Consider the following 23,165-nt stretch of genomic DNA (forward strand, 5'->3'; position numbering starts at 1 on the left):
CCTGTGAGGTCATGGAACCACTTTGGGACATTCGTTGAAGTGTTGCATGCTCAGACAGAGCGGCTATTTTCTACTGGAAACATCAGCAAGAGCTAGTCAGTCACCATCCTGGCTTAGACAAAAACAAGATCACTGAGAATCGGTCCTGTACAAACACACAAAGGATGCTTGTTTGGTGCCCGGATCACAAACCGCTTCATTGAGATCATCAAGAGGTTATTCCTGCTTTGGCCACACGATGGCAGAGCGGAGCAGTCGTTACACATTTCCTAACAAGCTTCCCCTTCTTCTTGCTTCTGCAGTTGAATCTGTCCAGAGAATAAATCAAATTCTACATAGTTTGGATTTTTTAAATGTGTTCTTGAAAATTAGAAGAAAAAAACAGGTTCTCATAAGTTAATAATGTTTAATTCATAGCAATTCTAGTGCTGGAAAAGAAGATCTAAATGCAAATCAGACTCTAAAGTCTATTCTGAGACACAGTTTGGACCTGAGAAGTTATCGGACGTAGAAACGGAGATCGTATCTGAACTTGTTCTTCGCTGTGGCGTCTTAAACGGCGCTCTCCAAAGATCCGGTTTAGACGTTCTCTGTAGAACAATCCTCCAGGTTGACAGAGTTTTCAGATGCATTCCTCATCATCCGTGCTCCAGCCATGCTTTCATTTCCCTCAGACTCATTAAAACCCTGAAGGAGGTCCTCAAACAATAAAAACCATCAGAAACAGATCCATTAATTAATTTCATTAATTCTTCTTGTCCTTTTTTGTTGCTAAAACTTCGGTGCTGTTTTTTTTAGACACAAAGATCACTGACGGTCAGGTCAGTTCAAACACATGAATAGGAAAAACTTGTTTCTTCTTTTGTTTTACACATTTTTATTATTTTTTGTTTTTTGCAGCCTTTTTAAACTATTACTGTTCCTTTGATTCTTTTCATTTTTAATCTAGCTCCTGTATTTCTGTACTGTTACAGTTTTTACCATTGTTGTTCACATCCCAGATTCATTTAGCAAACCGGAACTGGAAAAAAAATTAAAACGCTCACACGTATTTTGAAGAAGCTAAAAAATCTGAATTTGAAATTGTTTTTTAAGTTTATGCATCATTTCAGTGCTTTTTTATTGGAGCTTTTTCTGTCTCTAAGTTGTTTCAGTTGTCTGTATAAAAGGAATACTGACTTTACTCTATCAATAAAACGCAAAAGGGGGATTATTGAAAAGGTGTAATTAAATCGGCATATAGATTGAACACTGAAGTTTGTGCTGATGTGTCTCAGACCAGAAAATTCATGAAACGATTCTTTCCTCAGAACAAGGAGAAAGGAGAACACGGTTCTTGTCCAACACTGCCCCCTTCAGGCAGAACAGAGAAAGCAGTTCAATGAAAATACATTTAGACTGGAAGAGAACTTTCAGATTTGTTTGTAGTGAAATCACTGAAGTTGTAAACTGAAACACAGAAAATTAACTGAATTATAACACACAAATTAAAAATTGAAAAAATAGATACTGTGGAGGCAGTTTGAGGATTTTTGTGACACATATTTTAAAAGGCTAAAAATGAATGAAACATACATAAACATGTTTTCAGAAAAGCCCCCAAAATAAAGACTGACTTCAATGAAAATGTTATTCTGGTGTTTTTAAAATGTTCCTTTGGCGTTTTTCAGATGATGGAGGACTTTTACAATGGAAATTACGATTAAAGTTGCATTTCTGAGTTTTTCTTTAATAAAAATAGTTTTGAATCAGTACCAGACGAAAAAATGCCGTTTAAAAAAACATATTTGTGACGTAGAAAATACACTGGGTGGGTCAAAAGCTTCCTGCCCCGCCTCTTTTTGATCCATCCACTTTCAGACAAATACATCCATGAACGGCTATGTTTTCCTCGTCTGACCTGGAATCCGGATCCAAACTGTACGGCTGGATGGCTACAATATTGATCACCAGATGATGGGAAGTCAGGGCAGGCTTACTCCATACCAACGGTCCTGCTCACAAAATCTGAGGTGAATTTGTAATAAACTACTGCCGCTCTGCAGAAACTATGTCCTAGAGCAGTGTTTTTCGACCAGGGTGCCGCGGCACACTAGTTTGCCGTGGGAGATGGTCATGTGTGCCGTGGGAAATTACCCATTTTCAGTGATCTAAAAACATTTTCCATCTCCAGGACTTCAGCTCTGTGTTCATCCAAACAGACCCTGATAAAACACTGAGTAGTTAGGAATATGAAAGATCGTAAAAAAACTTTTTTCTTTGTGTTTATTTGATTCTATTAAAGACATTTTGATAAGAATGACGGTACCGCAATTTAGCGTTTTTGGAAAAGTCCCCGCCCCTTTAACTGCCTCCACCAATCATTCTTGGAGGCTTAATCACACGTCATCAGTCTGACCAATCAGAAGTGGTTAAAGTCTTCACTTCCTTGTTCTGATTCTGCTTATAAGTCTCTCATTTCCAACAAAAATACCAGCTAAAGCTCGTCTTTAGCGGTGTAGCTTTCCACAGAATCCGGTGTCAGACCGTGGAACAAGTGAACAAAACCATGAAGCTCAGAGAAGAGAGTCTGTCTGCGTTCGGCGGCTCTTGCACTACATCTCCCATGATGCATTGGGTTAAAATGACAGCGTCTCAGCGCACAATTGAGTCTTCCTTTAACATCTTGAAACAACGAACACACATCAAACAATTTTTAAATCTTCTAACTTTTATTACATCTGCAACTTCCAGCTTTTTCCGCTACAATTATCATAAAAATGCACAAGAGATTGAGGAGGGGACTGTAAATCAATACAGACCATGAGTTTCTCTTTTATGCTGGTGTGCCGGGGGATTTTTATCAAGGTTAAAGTGTGCAGTGGCTCAAAAAAGGTTAAAAAACACTGTCCTAGAAAATTAGAGTGGGACTTCAAATGCTGCCTGATGTGTTTCAGGTTTTTTGTTCATTCAAACTTGATTTATGAGTTAAAAACGATCCTCAAAAACTACCTTCAAAACAGAAGCTGTTTTTCATTTTTAGACCTTTGTATGTTATTTTAGATATTTTTGGGTCATTTTAGACATTTTTGGGGGATAACCACCCATGGCTTTGCTGCTCAAAGGTGCAGAATGCTGTAGATGTGAACTGAACATGGTTCCCAAAAGAGTCTTTAAAGGGCCTGTGACTTGATCACAGTGTTACTGACAGAAATAAGATGTTTAATTATGACTCAGTACCTCTTCCTGCCACATGATGTCAGCGCTGCACTGCTGAAACTGTCTTTACTGGCAGTGTGTGACCCCGGAACATGAGAATTTATTTAAAAAGAAAGAAAGAAAGAAAAACATGAAATTATGTGTTTGAGCTTAAGTAGTGAAGGAGAACCACATTAGGCCTCTTCAAGAACTAACACCTGCTTGAGAACCACAAAGTTCAGGATAAATAGCTTCAGTGACGGGCGGTTCCGTTCAGAGCTCTGTAATTCCACCGTTTTTAGACCTGCCCATCCATCTTCTTCCTCTCTGATGCATTACTGCTCCTCTGTGCAGGACCCAGGAAGCAATAGCAGATAAGGAAAAAGGACGGACGGCCACGCTCCGCGATCCTTCAGATAGCACCTAATCACATTCATTACATCAATTAAGGCCGAGCAACACACACCGGCCTGGAAGCCAGAGCTCCATCTCCCTCTGATCGATGCTAAACACCAGGAGAACATCCTCCTCAACCCCAACTGTTTTCAGACACGGATGCTGGAGCCACACCACAGCAGACAGTTTTATTCATGGGATTCTAGAGATTCAAACACTCCAAAAGTGACTATATTTCACCGATTTGACATAATGACAAAATAAGGAGTCACTTCTTCTGCTCAAGAGCTACTTTTACAGCCAATAAGGAGGTCAGGTGACCCTCAAAAGACGACAAAAAAATTACAGGTATTGCAATTCAACTGTTATGTTGGTGATAACCAACAAGAGCAGAAAAAGTTCACTGACACTTTCCTGATTTGTTTATATGAAAACAAGTCATCAGTGAGCTTCAGATTTGCCTGACAAATGAGCCCAAACTGGACATTTTTGGGATATTTTTTAGTATCAAGAGGAGCTGAAAACAACCAGTGGTCCGTCAGAAACAGGTTTGTCCTTAAATGAGCCGCATCAGAACCACAAGATCACACACTAGAACCCCAGAGCGTTTATGAATACTCTGTAAATGAATTTACATCAACATGAATGTCACTTCAGTTTAATACGATTTTCCCTTTGCTGAGGGAACTATCTGGACAGTAGCATGAAAACAAATGGAACAGATATTTTTCAGAATTATTTTTAATTTGTCCAAATGAGAAAACTCTGTTCATTAAAAGCATTTTTTTTTCTGACTAAATTGATTCTGTGCATGTACAAAGCATAATGCATCAAATACAATGAAACTGCGCCTGGTGCATATATGTACACACATCTATAGATGTAGCCCTACATTCATATACTTTAATTTCACCTTAAATGAAACTATCTTCAGACAAACATTCACATCATTTTAACAGCTTCTCTGGTATTTTTATGCTTTTTACACACACATCACTTTATTGTTCAGACATGAACTAATTGGATTTTGTTGTTACTGTTTTTGTTACTTTGTGACTTATCCTTGGTTTTATTTCATCTCCTATGTCTATTCTATATTCTGAAGTGACATCAGGTGGAGGCCTTAGAAAGAGCCTTTTAGGTTGCATGCCTCTCCCTGCATTTAATTGTCCTCAAATGGTTTTATTGCTGTGTTTTAAACGTGCAAAAAACAATAAACTACACTAAAACGTCAACTCAACCCCACCTCGTCTCTGGTGGTTCCAGGTTGGTGCCAGATTCGGCAGCAGAGCCGCCATCAGTATTTGGGGGAGTGGGTTTCTAAAGCCCCATGGGGCTCCTGAGGAGGTAATAATGTAAGTATCCGCCATCCAGCATGAACAGCACAGCTGATGGACTGCAGTGATGTAAACAGGAAATCTCACCATCCATTGTAAAATGTGTGAATGAACCTAAACAGGCGTGTTTTTTTTCTGCCTTTGTTCTTGCAGGTTGTGTAACGGTGAAGCTGAATGACCTGCTGACTCAAAAATGCTGTGTGGAGACTCGGGTCCTCGGGTGAAGTAATGACACGTCCTGCTGACAGCTGTCGTGAGGTGAAAACCACGCGCTCTGGTCACCGCCGCCTTTCAGAGAGAATTCTGCGCGAATGCAGATGACAGCTCTGGCTGTTATCCGTGGAACGTTGCCAAATTCCTGAGCAGACTTTCAGGCGTGATGGACGAGAACGCCTCGTCCCGGAACGCTAAATGACTCGTGACCATCAGGTGACGGTACGAACATGTGACCCGGTGACCCTGGGCTGAGCCCACTTCCTCCTCAAAGCTCCAACAGTGGGAAAAGCAGAGGTGGGCATAAAATCGGGATGAGCCATCCTATATGGGAAAAGGGCGATCCTGTTGCTACGTTGAAGGAGAAGCAGGAGGAGGAAGGAGGTGTGCTTCATTTCTCCACCCTCACTATCAGCAGACATACATTAGGATGACAGGACCATAAACCTCAGAGAACAAGGCGGGTTTATTTCATCTCCTCCAGATATCAGCAACACTAAAAAAATAAAATTGGAATTGGGATGAGAAGACAGATGAGGAGTTGAAATAAAAGATTTGTGGCCGTGCTCCAACATCTCCTCGTATTTATTTAGGGCTCCTCTTCCTCTCCGGGCTTCCTCCACAGACCCTCCTCCTTCCTCTTGGAGTCTTGCTGTTATCAGCATCTGACACGCAGTGAATCAGGGAGTATCTAGCTGCTGCTATCAGCCCCCTCTTCATCTCCCACTGCCCCTCTGCGCTCAGGCCCATCAATCAGAGAGCGGCTGCCAGGACAGATGCCACGATGCAGCCGCTGGCACCACGCCGGGGAGGAAGAGGAGGAGGACGACCTCCATCTGCCGGTCAGAACCCAGCAAACCCGTTAGCCACAACCACCGACGTCTGTGTATCCTTACGTCATTCGCAAATGAAGATCAACGATTCACAAATCAAACCACGATTCTGTTTATTCAATATATTACGTTTCAGTGGCTACTTTGTCTTTTTACTGGATGTATGAGAATTAATATGTTATCATTATTTATATCCATTTAGAACAGGAGATCAGAATTAATGCTAAAGATAAAAACAAAGACTTAAAAGGAAAGAAATGGTTTTATCACTTTAAACATGAGCTGTTTCCATCACAAATCCGCGCAAAACTTTATCCAAATTCTAGGAATGTTGAAAAAACAAATGTTCACAATGACACTATTTTTATGATATCCAAATAATGTGAATAAACGCAAACCAACTCATGCGATGAGTCATTCAAAAACACGGCGATGGATGTTACCAACACTTTGATTGACAGCAGATACTTTCACATTTCTGCCACGGCTCTAGTGCTCATCATCATCCATCAAAGGAGACGTCGGCGTCTTCTTCAGGCCGTGGAGCGGTGAGCTCCGTACACGTGGGAGGGGCTACAGAAGAAGTCATTTTGGGAAATGGTGGTTTTCCAGAGGAGCTGTGGGTCCAACAATTCCACATGACACGCCCAACTTCTGATGAGCCGTGTGACGTCTGGTGGCGCCGCTGTGCAGCGACCACGGCCGTCATCTCGTATCAAGAAGCGCGTTGTCATCCAGTTGGTGGTCATGTGACTCATTTAATTTAAAAGTATTATGTGAAATGTCCATTCAATTCGTCTCAAAAACCACCTCCTGCAGGATCAAACTATTTTTAAAGAAATGTGAGGTTTTTTTTTTTTTAAATTGTCGCGTTTCCAACTTCTAGTTGATGGAAGTGCAGCTATTTTCACACAGTTTCTCTGTCAACTTGTCGATCAACTCCAGCAGTAAACAAAACACAAACATCACTGTTGCTTTTAATGCTTTAACGACAAATATTCCTACTATTTTTCAGGAGTAGATTAAAAAAATCCCAAGAATCTGGATCTTCATTACAGCCGTATGCAAACTAATGACCATGAAACCATTTATTACATACAAATCTTTTTCCTTTAACAGAATAAAATGATGAATTCAAGGAAACAGGTCTGAGGGAGGAGAATATTAAAACTTCATGAATGTTTTTACTGATATTTATTGCCTGTTAGTATCTGTTGTTTTTGGACTTATGGTACCAAAGCGGTTCAATTAAAGTTCTGTCTTCTTCTTTCAAATATTTACAGTTCTCATTTACAATCCTTTGTTTGGTGGATTCTGAAGGAAACTAAACGTTAGCAATGCCTCCATGCTGACTCATCTCCTTGTTCTTTAGAGTTTTGATGCCGTTTTAGATGAAAACCTGCAGGTTTGCAGAACCTTCGTTTTTGATCCATTCAGGAGTTTTTCTGCAGCAGAACGAGTCAGAAATAAGTTTCCATTCAGTTTCTATTTTTATTTTTGTTCACGTGTCATCTTTGAGTGTCCGTGTGTGTGTGTGGGGGGGGGGGGGGGGGGGGGGATATAAATTTTAGTCACCATTAACACATTTTTTTGAACAAGTATTATATTGCTCAAAACCTTTTTGATAGGATTATTTTTCTTGAAAGACAGAAAATAGTACATTTTTCCATGAAACTAGGTTTTTTTTCCTGATCAAGATTCCGTTTCTGCAGCGTAGAAGTCTAAACACTTAAAACCATTTTCCGTATTCATCTTTTGGGCGACATCAATGATGGTTTAATGATAGTCACACATGACATTTATGCAGAGAAATCAAGCAGCTTTTCAAACTGGATAAAGGAAGGCAGGGACGGTGGGAACTGTTGGTTCTCTGTCGCCGTTACCTTCGTTTGAAACTTCATTTAGCAGGTTTGGTGTGAACACAGCCGACACTTCAAAGCACTTCCTCCCCGCTCGTCTGGGCGTCTTTGTGGCGTTAGGCCCTTGGATTTTAGATTGAGTTCAATCTCATACACAAACGTGACGAGCAGAGCGATAAAAGTATGTTTCAGACTCTCATCAATTATTTAAAGAGGCCACTAGATCCAGATCACATCAGGCCTGGGACAGTAGATAGTGTTTCATGGTGGCTTTGTCTTTAAATATTCTCCCAGATTGAAAGCTTCAAAGTAAACTTCAATTACTGCACTGATTAGATCTGGCCCACTCCATTAGAGGACATTCTAGCTCGGGGAGGGGGGGACAGACAGAGAGAGTCTTAGACCCCCAGCCAAAGAATTACTAACTATTGATCTTGCTGCCACAAGCCTTCTGACAATGACATTATAGTTGTGGGGCTTCAGAAGAATCAGTGCAGTTCAGCAGAGGCGCTGCATGCATGCGGACGGAGAGCAGAGTTCCTGCCGCTGTGGGATTTGAACCAGCGGTCTGGAAATGGACAGTGGCTCGATGAGAACATTTCCTCTGTTTTTGCTCTGAAAAAAATCCAAGTGGAAAGAAAAGCTGCATGTGAGAAGCAATGGGAAAAAACCTGCAGAAAACACTGTTAGCTAATCTTGTTTTTTTTTCAATGTAACATTAAACAAAATGATTTATTTTATTAACAATTTCATTAGAAAATACTTTAGGAAATATTTCCAAAAAAGAACATTAACCACAACAATCTTTGTGTAGCTCCTAGTTTCTTTGGGTTTCTTTGGGAAATTTGAGACAACTTTAACAAACTGGAACTAAAATATTGATCATGACGCTGAGTGACATCTAACTGATAACTGATGTGAACCCCAGAGAAAAGGGAACAAAAGTGATCCATTTGATCAGCTTTGGTTGTTGTGATGCTGGTCATTTCAGCGAAAAGCAGACTCAGCGAAGAGCTTTCGCTACATGTTCATATTAGACACTCCTCAACGCAGGTGCATTTTGGAATGAATTTTTTATTTTTATTATTTTTTGTTTGTCAGTTTTCTGTTTGACCTCTGAGGCAAACTAATGTTTGCAGATCGGTTCTTTAGTGAGGTTTTTCTCTTGTTGTCTAAGTGCGCAGCACCATCGGTTCTACTCAAAGTTTTTTATAATGGAATCTGTTGCGTTAACTTGTCTAAGTGGGTTTTCAGTAGACAGACGATTATAGAAGATTATTAGTTGGATGATGCTTTATTTTTATTTTGTCTGAATCGTGTCTGAAGGAAACTGTGGTAACTATTTAAACATAACTGACTTACAAGCTACTTTGGTATAAACTGAAGAAATACTGGAGTCCAGTTGTTGTGTTATCAAAGTGTGTATTGACTGTATATGAGAACTGGACTGAGTGACCCCTCCCCCTGGCATTCCAAACAGGAAGTGGCTCCAAGAAGCCAAAATCCCAAAGACTTCTATAGACAAATGAACAGCTGTTGCTCATTCTATTGGTCAGAAGAACCGTTCTGGATCTGATACCTTCTGTTAACACATTCAATTCAAGTTATTGAAGTTATTAACTGACCAATCAGATGTCTCAACAAAAGCAGGTGGAGCCTGATGGCCCCAAGTCCAACACTGAAAACGTTTGAAAAATTCCGGATCAATCCGTGCTACCGATGACGTCTGGCTCCAAGACGCCGACGTTCATTTTGAAATAACATGGCCACTGAATTGGTTTCATTTCATTGGAGCTGGAGGTAAACCGTTTTAATGGGTGACGTCAATGGACACCAGCAGTGGTGGATTCTGGGTTTCACTCTTGAATTCTGTTTGGTTCTCACTGGACCGTTTCCTTTCTCTGTGCATGTGTTAAGGATGTTGTCCAGGACGTTCATATTTGTGAATCCTACGAAAACTAAACAGGTCCTATCTTAGTGTCAGAACCTCTTTTATCCCGGCGAGTGTGCGGTTTGGACATAATTGGCCTGGAAAACTGCCGACTGAGGAAAAACTGCAAAGAAAATGCATGACCTTCATAATGACCATAATGATCCTGATGCTTTTCCTCGTCACAATGCCAATACTGTTAATAATGACAGTGATGATGATGGATACGGGGATGATAACAGTGGAGCTCCCAGTGATGGGGCTGGCACTGTCGATGCTCTTGATGATTGTGGAAATGAGCTTGTTGATAAGGTCGAAACATTTTCTTTGAGCATGCACGGCTCCCGATAGCGGCGCTGGAGTCTACGTCTTTATCTGTTACATCTCTCAGTCAGACGTCTACTTCCCTTTCCATCTGTTTTGCAGAAACGCCGTCATTACAGCCCAATCAGCTGGGTACACAAACCTTGAAAATACCGTCGGCACACGGTGAGATTCTAAGGAGCAACAGGAAGGTACTGTGCGGTGAAAGTGAAGTGAAGAAGACGAGGCTAAGTCGCGCAGAGGAAGATGGAGACAGAGAGGGAGAGTGGGGAAGGAGAGGAAGATAGATCAGGGTCCTGAGCGATTGTGACAAGCATAGACCCTATCAGCCGCTGTTTGTTTGCACACTCCCCTCTCTGCATTAAAGGAGCCGTCCGGGCCGCCGGCAGGCCGCGAGCGCTCCATCTCCTCACCTGACACGCCAACAGATGTTATGGGCTGATAAGAACCCCGCGGCCCCCTTCCCTTTGCATCTACGATTACCTCGGCACAAAGAAGAAGGGGCGGGGGAGAAGGCTGGGAAGGGGTGGGGGGGGTTGGAGGAGAGGAAATCAAATACTTCATGAGGGCCTGGTGTAGAGGGGAAAAAAAATGAAATGGATGGAAGTGGAGAGTGGATGGAGGGGGATTGAAAAAAGGGAATGAGGGAAAGAAAGATGGAGGGGACACACTCATTTGTCCTGTATGAAGTGGTAAATGGCCTCGCGGTACTTCCTGGCCCCACGCTGTTTGTCTCTGTCCTAATCGGCTTATTCCATAAGCGCTGCAGCGCCATCGTCATTAAGCAATGATAATGATATTATTTAACAGGGGATGAGAGAATTAAGGAGGCTCGCTATCTGATGCTTAGTTTTGTTCGCTGCCTCATTTCCTCATCCTTGGAAAATGTAGCATTTCCCCACTGATAAGAATTGTTTCGCAACTGTAAAAGATGCCTTAATGACAGCCGCGTCCATTGAGTTTTTCCTCTTTTGGCCTAAAAACATCATTATTCCAACTTTTATTACACATTACACGCCTGGTTTGTTCTCCAAAAAAAACTTTTGTGGACTTGTTACGGTGAACGTAACCCAATCCCTGCTAGGGAACGCGCACACACACCTTCTTCCCTTCCTGATCACTAATTTATGATATAATTTAACAAACGCTATATTTGTTCCGCCCAACACTCCACGCGGCATCGAATTACGGCTCACAAAAGATCATAGGAAGCCAATATCACGCATCCCACTCTCAGCCAATCTGAGCGCAGAGATTGTGTTTCCTTTCTTTTCCTGGCTGCAGGTCCGCGGGGGGGATAGATGACATTACTGAACACAAATCGGGCCGATAGAATAAACAAACAACAATGCAATCTGCATCATAAACAATGCCAGATTGAGACCGAATTTGTGTAGATGATAAGCCACCCAAGGTAATCAATGCAGTAATGATGAGGGGAGGGGGGGTCCTATCACAGGCAGTCATCAATGGAATTTCTAAAGCGTCGTCTTTGTGTGTGTGTGTGTGTGTGTGTGCGATGAGCGTGACAAACACCTCATCTTGTGTGCGAGAGAGATAAGCTCTAAATAATTGTGGTCTGACAGGCCTGAATAATGGCCAAATTAGACAGAAGGTGCACGTTATTACGAGCGGCAAACATTCAAGGCTGGTTTAAGATGATGATGATGATGATGATGAAGAGGATGAGGAGGATTTTAATCCCATTTACCAGCTTCCACTCTCGCCTCCTTCTCCGTCTCTTACCTGTGGACCTCCTCTGGAGGAGCGGCCCACACACCGAGACGAAGGGAGGAGGAGAAGGCCGGCGAAAGGCCATGAGCGTCGATTATGGCGAGATAAAAAACAAGCCAAGGTTAGGGAGAGGACGGTGGAGAAGCTGAGCGTGAAAGCAGCGACCGAGGAGAGAAAAGGAGGGAAGCGGCGGCTTTGATGTGGATCAGCTTCTGGATTTGCTGTTTTGTCTGCGCTGCAGTTACGCCACGCTCAGGTACAAAGACGTGAACGCACCTAACAGAGGCCCGAGCAAAACAAGGGCTCGCTATCCTCACAACACATCAGAGCCGCGGCGCCACATGACCTACAAAGACACAGACGGGCTGGAAAACGGCAGAATCAAGCATGGAGTGGAGCAAAAGTACGACGAAACCCGATTTCCCCACTTGACACAGACCTTTATGTCATGAATCATGGCATATATTATAGCAAATCACATCAAATTGCTGTAATTTTGCATGAACTCTTTAAAGCAACATTCAGAGTTCATGTGTCTTTTTGGAAAAACGGCTTGTACTTTTCATCAGTTTGGTGAATAAAGGCGATAAACCGGAATGCATTCAAAACTTTCTGAGGAATGACCTTTGACCCAGATTAGGTAAATCCAGGAAAAGCTTCCATAAAGGGCTACATTTTCCCATGAGCTCTAGTCTCCTAAAACACCCAAAGAAAAGACCATTTTCCCTGGAAAACTACAGATTATCCACAGGAACCCCCCATCAACCATCAATCCTGCTAATCCACAATGCTAACAGACTTAGCATCAACCCCTTCTCTGTTGTTTCTTTTGGATCTTCTGACTTTCTTGTGGCTCAACCCTAAGGCCGGTCTGTGAGCCAGTCTGTGAGCCGCAGAGGGGAAAAATATGACCTACATTTTTTCCCCTTTTATTTCTGTTCCAATTCTGAAGGAAGTGTGAGCAGGTGGGTCAACGATCGAAGGGTCGGCGGTTCAAGCCTCCTTCCCCGGTCAACTGTCGTTGTGTCCTTGGGCAAGACACTTCCCCCTCTCTGCCTCCAGTGTTGCTCTTCTGGTGTGTGAATGCGTACGGATGACCCGGTGATGGTCAGAGGGGCAGTAGGCGTGAACTGGCAGCCACGCCTCTGTCAGTCTTCCCCAGGGCAGCTGAGGCTACATCAGTAGTGACCATCACCAAGTATGAATGAATGATGGACACATCATAAGCAAGTTGAACCGTCTGGAAAAGCTTAGATAAATCCAAACCATTATTACTATTTATTATTGTATTTTGGAAAACTAGAGGATTCTCTCAATCTCGACACGTCAGGTCGCTCAGTCACATGTTGAACATCCATTCACTACTTTCTGTTCCCACTGCTAAATTGAAACCCCCAAGCTAGCAAAGTTAAGAAAAAACAAACATCTCGGAAAGTTTCTTTTGGCAGAAAAGTTCAGAGAGGAAACAGAAGAACAGCTGTCAACTTCAAAATAAAAGCTGCATTTAACGGACAAAATCAGGAGTATTGACTCCCAATACAGATTTTCCGGGACAGTTGTTCCCACACATCATAATAATAATAATGCAGAATATTCACAGGATGTCAAATGTTACAACGATGCTGCTAATAAAGTTTATTTTATATTTATTGTAATATTTAAAAAATACCACTTTTAGCCACAGTTGTTTTGCTTGTGTTATTTTTGGCATTTATCCACCCTAAAAGCTGAACGAGATGGATTTTTTAGCTTCCACTCAAGAGGAAAATCAATATCACATTATAATGGTTCCTACATGGAGTCTAGTATAGGAATTAAGTTTAAAGCAGCAGCAGATATTTTACAAAGAATGAAGATAAATTTGTCCTCAAAAGTTAATAGAAACATCGGCTAAAAAAACAAAATCAGACACCCCGTTTTAGCCTCATGCAGGCTAGTTTGTAAAAATATGGTCAAACATTAAAGCAGGTCAGTCACCTGAAAAGGTTGGAGACTCAAACATTTTTTTTCACAAGTGTTAAATAAAAAAAGCGTTAAATAAAAAAAAAAAAGTCTAATATATATATATATAGGGCTGCACGATATGAGGAACACTTGCGATATGCAATATTAGAGATTAATATTGCGATAACGCTATAATTTGTAGTATATAAAAAAATAGAAAAATGCCAAAAACATCATTCCCGTTTCATTAGAAGCAGTTTAAAATTACACTCCAAATGACCCTCATCGACATAGGTGACAAACATCTAACATAATAGGCCTCCATCTGATTGGTCAACAATGGGAAGGCGTCCATCTGATTGGTCAAAGCATTAGGGGATTTATTTGATTCGTTAAAAGCGTCAAGCTGCCATAAGATTGTTTTAACACATTTTGTGTTTACGATTTATTGTGATATTCGCCGTCTTTTGCGATATGCCTATTGCAGAGCTGGATATTGCGATAACGATAAATTTGCGGTATATTGTGCAGGCCGAATATTATATATATATATATATATATATATATATATATATATATATATATATATATATATATACACATACACATACACCACACACACAGTTCAGAAAGAGATATTTATTGAATTCTGCTGCTTGGAAATGTTTTTTAGATGTCAATATTTTATAGTATTAAAACAAATCTTTAATGTTTTTAAGTAACATAATACAATCCTCAAGTACAATATATATATAACATTATATATATATATAATAATGGAAATAGAAAACTTTCATCAAATGAGCATAATTATACTCTTAAACGTTATTTACCTCTTAACATTTCTGTAAATAGTATTAAAGGATTTTTCCCCCAGAACTGATTTACATTAATTGTTAGTGAGGTTTATCATCACAGGCAACTAAATGAGTGTAGCATGAATCAAAACAACCTCCTTTAGAGCTTTTAGTTCATTAATCACAAAATTCGATTTATACAATTTTAAAATTGTCTAGGTCAACATCTACGGCCGTTCAGGCTCTTTAATCTTTGCTCATTTAAATTGAATATTCAAAATAAATTAGCATGCTAATCTGATAGCATGCTAGCTAATTCGCTAGCATGCTCATTTGATAGCTTACGATAAAAGATTCGGTAAAACAATTAACTGTTGGAGTGTGAAGTAAAGAAAACTAGAAATAAAAAATTTTGAAGTTAAAATTTAAAAAAATAATTTTAAGAAAGAAGGTGGTCAACAATCTGTTCAACAACTACGCTATTTACTCACCCAAACCAAAGTTAGAGCTTCTCTGTCGTCATTAGAACGTCAGGCCATCTTTAGGAGATCGGACGTCCCTGCTTCACCTTCAGTTACAGCTCAGGAGGGCAGCTGTCAATCAATAGCCACGCCCCTCTAGTTGATATTTTTCCCTTTTGATCTGATTTTACTTGGAATCCCATAAATCTGAATTAAGAGTTTAAAACCATCTTCAGAGTTTTCAGGTTTTTACTTCCTGCTCATTAAGCTTTAGGTTTTATTTATAAAATTAAATAAATTAAAACAGCAGCTAAATTTGTCCCAGTGGGTTCTTCAGGGCTAATGTGGACGCCAGTCTGTTGGCAAAAACAGCAAAAGTAAGCTTTTGTAGGTTAAAGCAGTGATGTCAGGATTGTTTTTTTTTTTTTTTTATCTCTTCCAGATTCACCAGCGTGTTTGTATGATCTTCTAGAATTAATTTCACGTTGACACCTAAAATTCCTCCTTAGGCCTCAATCATAACTGCCCTTACAGGTGGATACAGGCTGTCTTCAGGTGAAAAATGGTCAAACCTGTACTGGACTTGCAGGTGGTCAGTGGGAAATATCAAAGTCGTCGGCCGCTCAGCGAACACGTAGAGTGAAAATGTTCGTGTCCCTTTTTCCTACGGGTACGCTGTGGGCGACACGTAAGGGTCAAGTAGGTTAGACGCAGGCCTGTCGTGTGGATTTTTTAAAAATGTTCATACCGCCAAATCCTGCAGACTTTGCTAGAAGCCCGTTAGTGTTGTTCACATGATAAGTGTGCACTCCTTGCTGCAGCCTGACTGTTAGCACACCCCATGCTCTATGACCCTCCATGCACCCGGACAACCCAAACACATGCAGAGCCCAAACACTTTAACCCTCACTTGGTTGATTAAGGCATTATCGGTGGGTTTTTTTGGGTGGTTGCATTCTTTAAATCTCCCACAAATGGAAGTAAAAACAAATCACTTCTGAGTTATTCCCTCTCTCTACTTTTTATTATAGTGATTTTCACTGTGTCTGGATATTCAGTTGGAAAGAAAAACAAACTAAAGTCTCACTTTTACCAAACTTTGTTTGTTTCTATGAGGCTGAAATCTCAGCTGGATGATTTCAGATTTGGAGCTAAGCTCTTCAAGTCTATTTCAAACACAGACACAGAATCAGCAGCAGTGATCACATCCATAATCTCCATGCTGATCACTGCCCAAGTAGACGGTTATCTGGGAGGGATAGTGATTCGCAGATTAGTGTTTTTAAACGCTTATCCATGTAGACCTCCCTGAGGTGGTCGTGCTCCAGCGTCGAAGCTGAACCGAGGCATCAGATCAGAGATTTAGACTCACGGATGTGGCATGTTGGCTTCTGGGTAGAGAAGGAGGAGGACAGTGGAGGGGGGTCTTAGTAGATCATGTGCATAATCGCTTTTTAATCAGGAGAGGATTTTTCCAATCAATAAGACAAGGCTAATCATAATAACCAGAGCAGTGACGGTTTTAGTCTTTCCTGTGTGTCACGTGAGATTCTCAAAAGTTGAGGAAAAGGGTTTTAGGAAGTTTAAATTCTGTAAAGATTGCTGCTGTTGAACTCCTAAAGGTTCTACAACTGGTACTACTTTAAAGCACTTTGTGTTTTAGGACAGGCATTGAAACCTTTATGGAACAGAAATTTAAGTTTCTGTCGTCCACATATTTGTTCGCTCACTCCCTCGCTACTAGTCTAAACTAGTAACTTACATTCACAGAGTTCAAACTGCAGTGGATACCACTGTGCATCGTCTACCATCTATCTTGGACTAGTAGATGTTCTGGTGACAGTAAGACAGAGGAGGGAATTTTAAATGCTAAATAATCTGCTCTCCTGAGAGCACAAAGGCAAGCTAAGTAATAAAAATTGCAAGACCATTAATAAAGAAAGGAGAAAAAGTGGGTAAAAGAGGTTCTGTAGAAGTAAAAATGGAAGGATAAAAAGACATAGGATCGGTGTAGAAAGAGCAGCGCCACTTCCTCATGGAAACGAGATGATCTGCACGGGGAAGTGCTTGTTTTTGATGCCATTACCCTGGCGAGGTGTGGGCCGGGAGGGTGGCGAATGAGGAAATTCAGGAGCGCCTGACAAGAAGACCCATGGGGAGAAAAGCCAGTTTGGAAAGCAGAGGTGGAACCACAATCTCTGGAGTCCACTCTGTCTCTGCCAACCCGAGATCCCCACAGCAATTAAAGCCACCAAGACAGAGGCCACAGGGAAGTCCAACACATCACACCCACGTGCAGATACACAAGGCTTTCAAACACATGGAGACACCACAACTTCAACATGAAAGAGATTTATTGTAACACAATTCCTTTTAAACCTCAGGCCCATGTAGAAAGGGGGTTGACCCGTACGGGTTCTGTGGGTTTTTGGGTTGTCCAAGCCAGTGAAGGGTCGTAGTGAGGAGCGGTGGGGTCATAAAGGGGAGAGCAGGTGTGTCTTACGCCTCCCTTGAGGTCCGTACGGCCACAGCAGCGAATCATGACGTGTTTGTAAGACACAAACTTAGGAAGTGCGATGATGCTGTTGTTGCCGTCCTTACGCCACACCCTACATTAGTAAGGTGTAAGTACTGGATCCTTACTAACCACATTCGTAAGATGTCTACACAAACTACGCTGTGACAGTCTAATTTCCTTATTTCTAACCGTCAGGCTGCACAAGAGGAGTGCACACTTATCACGTTAACAGTACTAACAAGCTCCTTTTGCAGGTCGGGGAGTTAGAAAAATGAAAAATCTGTATGACATGCTGGCCAAAGCTGGGATTAGGGTCAGCACCGCCAAGTCTGAGGTCTGAGAAAGGTAGTTTGTCCTCTCTGGGTGGGTGGAGTGCTCCTGGCCCAGGGGCACCCAGGGGTTTAAGCATCTTGGGGAAGTGAGGAACATGAGATCAACACATGGAGTGGTGCGGCCTCAGCTGGTATGCCATCCTTGAGGTGAAGAGCGAGCAGAGTTGGAGAGCAAATCTTTCAACTTACCGGTCGATCTTCGTTCCTGTACTCACCTATGGTCACGAGGTCTGGTCATGACCAAAAGAACGAGATCCCGAATACAAGTAGCTGAAATGAGTTTCCTCCAGATGGACGTATGACACTTCTGCGCCTCACCTACTTCCTCCTTCACCGGGTTTGCCCCTTTTTTCCACTGCAGTCAGCCTGTAGCCACCTGTAAGGGCAGTTGGGACTACGGCTTAGAACAAACTTCACGTTGTCTTTATTTGAAAAAGTAAAGTGAGTCCGTCCGACCACAGATCATTATCTATCATTAGATGTTGAAATTAAGTCTGGGTCTCTGGTCATTTGCAACATTAAAAGCGTTTCTTTTAGAAGTCAGTTTACTTTGTGTATTGTTGTTGTTTAAAATTTGTTTTACTCTCCTGCTCCATAAAAAAGAGAAATACAAGGAAAAAATCCATCTGACCAACTGCAGCAGAGGATAGAGAGACGGTCTATCCTTCATCGTAGGATGATCCTAAATCCACTTCGCATCTCTCCTCATACCCCCACTTTTCGCATTAAGTCCAATATCACCGCTCACTCCTGCCAGGACTTTAAAGCGGTGCCAGTAGCCACCCACTCCAACTCTCATCCCCTCTTCTTCCCCTCTCCTCCAATGTCCATCAGTCATTGTTTCCTTCGCCTCCTCCTCCACGGCTTTTCTTTTCCTCTCGCCTCTCAGCTTTGATCTTGATTTCTGACCAGGAAATATCTACTGAGAGACTACAATAACATTCAATAAAAGAACACAGAGGTGGCTGAGACCGGTCCACCGATAGCGCCATGATTCATAAGCCTTGCTTGTTTGTTTTGCTTCAACATGTGAGCTCTGAGCGCGACGAAGACGCAGGTGGCTTCATCCACATCCACAGCGCACGGTGTGAGGGCCTCCTTTGTTCATTATGGAGTCAGAACTTTTTCAGGACAATGAACAAATGCTCTTTGTTCGCAGGAAAATGTCTCGTCTCTTCTGCTTTTCTTAGATAACGCAGGAAATAGGAGGGATTTAAAGTCTCAAAAGTTTAATTAAATCCTAATTGGCACAAGTTGCCGCGGCAGGTAGACGTGCGGCGAAAGGCTTTTGCTTCTGCAGAGAAACTTCACCGCTGACCTGCTGGTGAGAGGAGTAATAGTAGTGGCTTTAGCCCGAAGCAAAAAGCATCGAATCAAACACGGGCCAGGCTGGAGCTGTTGTCGGCTCGTCTCAATCCACTTTGTCTGCATGTCCGTATCTGCAGCCCACCCCACAATGATGCATGTCCAAACACAACTACAAATGGCAGCCGTCCCACACTCTTAAACACAATGTGGGACTATGCGCAGCTCACAAATTCACTATGACCAATGCTGTCCCACCGGACAAGAAAAGACATCGTGCTTTTAGGCACCCCCCCCCCCCATCCCCTCGCCCGAGGGCTGAAGCTCAGCGTGACGACTCTACCCACAAACCAACGGGGGTATCAGCCCCGCCGAACCCACTCACTCCACGCCGTCAGGGGAAGCACCTCGAGGATTCGTTCCTCATCCCGCTCACTGCCCCGCCGTGGTTATCTGCTTAGGGCCAGGGAGCAGGGACAAGTGTGGGATGGAGGGGTTGGACCATGTCTGGGAGGAGGGGGCATCACCGATCCATTGTCTCCCGTCTCACCCTGTCACTTAGCATTACTGTGGCACAGAGTGAGCCGCGCCGGATGTGTGGTCTTGGCATCGCATTTCCGCACTTTACACTCCACACACAAACTCTCCGTGGTTACTACAGGCGCTTCGACTCATCCGATTGTGAAAGGTGGCGCTCTTCCTAGCAGACTGCGTGTGGGAGGGACAGAGCCACGGGCGCCGAGCGTCTCTATAGCCTATGTGAAATCCCATGTAGGCTGCAACGAGGCTCCAACCATAGCAGGCACCATCACATGCAGGAGTGCTGAAAGACCACCAAGGACCATCTCCACGTTGGGTGTCTTTCTAAAGTATTCACCAGCTAAAACCAATTAAGGGCTTGGGGGGGGGGCAGAGCGATGCTGCAGTGAGGGGAAAGATAGGAGGAGATCAGGAAGAATTCTTTCAGGAGATAAAGCCCCAGCAGCACTCAGGAGTCGTTCAGTATTAAGGCACTTGTGATCAGACAAAAGAAGGATACTTGGGTGGTAAAGAAGAGCTCCCTATTTGTAATTTGAGATGTTCAAATGCTGGACTCACATGAAGAGATACAACTGTTTTCAATAGCATCTTTTAACTCGCTTTTTGACTTTAAAACAGAAAGTAATCCCTTCAGGCAATGTGGCCAGGCTGTCTCTGTTCATGCTGGCTGTGAGTGGAGATGGACGGTCCCAGTGTGAAGGAGCTCTGCCAGAACCTCCCAATGCTGCACCGGCAGGTATGGAAAGAAAAAAGGCTCAAAATTAGGGGAAGGAATACATATTTTATTTTATCTTGAAATAAAAAGATTATCTTTTTAAATCATTTCTAATATTATTTTCATTATCTGAAATGCGAATAGTAATTTTAAATGACATTACTTGACTAGTTTGATGTTGTTTTTCTGCATTCTTTGACTTTTTGTAAAAAAATATACATCTTAAAAAATATCAAGGAATAATAACAAAAAACAACTTTCTTTTAGGTCTTCATTGGTTTGTAGAATTTTTGGGTTGTTTCTTGTTGGAAGTTAATTCGTTTTTTGTTTTTCAAAATAACGGTATATATGGTTATACATTAAATATTTTTTATGCAACAGCACATTCATCTGACTACCACTTTCAGTCAGATTTTGTTGAGATCAAAATTAATGCGGCTCTTTTTTTATTTCAATATATATAGATGGAAAATGTGTTTTTCAATCTTGGTGGGAATGTAGCTTAAATTTAGTTTAAAACTAGAAAAAATAACACATTCTTGGGGTTCAATAATTGTTTTAATCTTTTTTTCTTTCTGTGATTTGCCTTATTTCAGTTGAGAGGAAACATTACAGAAACATAAATTGAGTAAACAAAATAAAATTGAGGGCAGAGTTTGTGAAGGAAAGTTATTTCATCATCAAAATAAATATTTCTACTATTTTTTTTTTAAATTGATGTTTAGGTTAGCTACACTCACTTTTGTTTCACATCACTATGGATTTTTTTTAGGTTTATTTTCTGATTCAAACAGTTTTTAGTAAAATGTCATTTTTTCAGCAGGCCAGGTTAAAAACTGCCGTCAATCCATCTTCAAGGTAAGTTTGCTTCACAAAACTGTCCTTTATAAAGAGGCACAAACAAACAAAAGTCCACGTCTGTTTTCTGCCTGGATGTGTTTGTGGATCCACTGCAGTTCGGTGGAAACGTCCTCTCGGAAGGACAAAAACACTCAGCCGCCCCTCACAAACACAAGTCTGAAGGCTCCTCCACACGTTTAGGAAAGTGTGGTTCTCCTTCTAAGCAGCACAGCAGTCACACAACAAAAACACACAATTGAAACAACTCTTTTGTGATGTTGAAACCCCCTTTAGGTTTACAAAAACTGACATCTACACATCAAAGGCCTTTAAGCAAAACCTTTTTTTTTGGGGGGGGGGGGGGGACAGAGTAACCTGCAAAAATAAAAACTCAATAATATATTAAATTGGTAAACTGGACTATTAAAGCATTAATATTGTAGATTGTCAGAATCTGATCAAGTCTGAAACCACATGATCAGGCCTGATTTCTGATCATGTGGTTTCAGACTTGATTGAAATCCGATGTTGCATCTTTATCACAGTTTGATTCTCTTTATTTGATCTTTATTATAATGAAACCGTCATACTTTTATTTGTCACTTTCAACAGGTCATTTCAGGTGCAGGTCATGTTAAAAGGTAAACTTGTGGTTATGTGTTGGTCAAATTAAAGGATTATTTAACCAATAATCTCAGACTTTTCGCTTCAAGTTGTTCTTGTGACTTTGGTTCCATCATCTACCTCACGTCTTCAGGTGCAGGTCTGCTGGTGGTCAGACCAAAACCCCCCAGGGCCAAGCCTCGTTCCTGTGGAAACTACCTCATCTACTGAGGAGGTTGTAAAGCCCGACTCAGGATCACTGAACTGCAGCCGCCTCAACCTTCTCCTCCAGGGACGATGACTGATGTGAACGTAGTTTATGACCGACAATCTCCGCACCATCTCCACCTGAGTTCCACCCCGATTAAACTGAAACTCTGGCGTTCGACGTTTTTCTCTGACCAACTGCTTTGTTTTGCTACGGATTGTGGAAAAATGAGAAAAGTACTGTAGCGGACTCAGTTGGGCTGGGTGGCCGTTTGGGTTCGGCTAATGTCCAGAGCTCAGTGAACGCACCACGCAGAGACGTTTGTTGGGCCTGTGATCTGTTATCCGACCTGCTGTCGGCGGTTTTAGGGGAATAAAGTTGCAGGAGACGACATGAAGGCATTTGAGGAGAGCAGTTTTAGTCAAAAATCCACTAAAACCAACTTTGGGGAGCGTCTTGTTGGTGAGAGTTGAACGATGTTAAGACGTGTCAGTGTGGATGCTACAGTCTGATCTCAATCCTCTCGTTTTCTGGTGATAACGGCAAAGTCCATGTTAAAATGAAAATATCTTTTTCTTTCAGCTTTTAAGTAGTTTTTACATTTCCTCATGTTTGTGATTGATGTCGACTGTTTTCCATGTGTGGGGGGGGGCTTTTATTAAGATGACTATTTTAAACTGTTATTTATTTTTTTTAATTTAAAGTTTCGTTTTGTATCTACATTCAAACCTCGTCTATAGACGTATAGGGAATATTCAATGCTGTCACATGTTTCTAAGGAGGAAGAGTTGTCAGTGATTTCTCCTAATTTAGTTACAAATTACATGTAACTAAGTTACTATATAGATAATGATGATAATAGAAAACGCAACCAGTGAGCTTGGTGGGCATTATTGCCACCCCCCCCCCCCTCCTCGTCTACCCCCGACCCCCCCGCTGGTTTGATTTGCACAAAAGATGTGAGAGGGAGGAAGATGGAGGAAGATGATTACCATAACAAACACCCTCGCTGGCACAGGCTTCCCCAGGGAAGTGTCAATCTAAGTGGAAGAGTATGTTGACATTTATAACCATCTGGGGGGGACATGGTTGCTATTTC

At 41.8% G+C, this 23,165-nt stretch overlaps 1 protein-coding gene across 14 annotated transcripts in view; it reads right to left on the minus strand.

The window, feature by feature from the left end:
- Positions 1 to 23,165, minus strand: part of LOC111946946 (uncharacterized) — a 508,119-nt gene that overhangs the window by 273,972 nt on the left and 210,982 nt on the right. For 2 of the 14 annotated variants that reach the window (XM_078942020.1, XM_078942019.1), the window contains exon 1: positions 15,036 to 19,441. The exons of 10 other annotated variants lie outside the window; for them this stretch is intronic. The gene's annotated coding sequence lies outside the window, so the exon portion shown is untranslated. Of the gene's footprint in view, positions 1 to 7,509; positions 8,431 to 15,035; positions 19,442 to 23,165 lie in introns of those variants that run through there. 2 more of the 14 variants (XR_002872799.2, XR_002872815.2) reach the window with 2 other exon arrangements.

Source organism: Oryzias latipes, chromosome 23, assembly GCF_053564925.1.
Source record: "Oryzias latipes strain Hd-rR chromosome 23, Olatipes_Hd-rR_3.1".
Lineage (NCBI taxonomy): Eukaryota > Metazoa > Chordata > Actinopteri > Beloniformes > Adrianichthyidae > Oryzias > Oryzias latipes.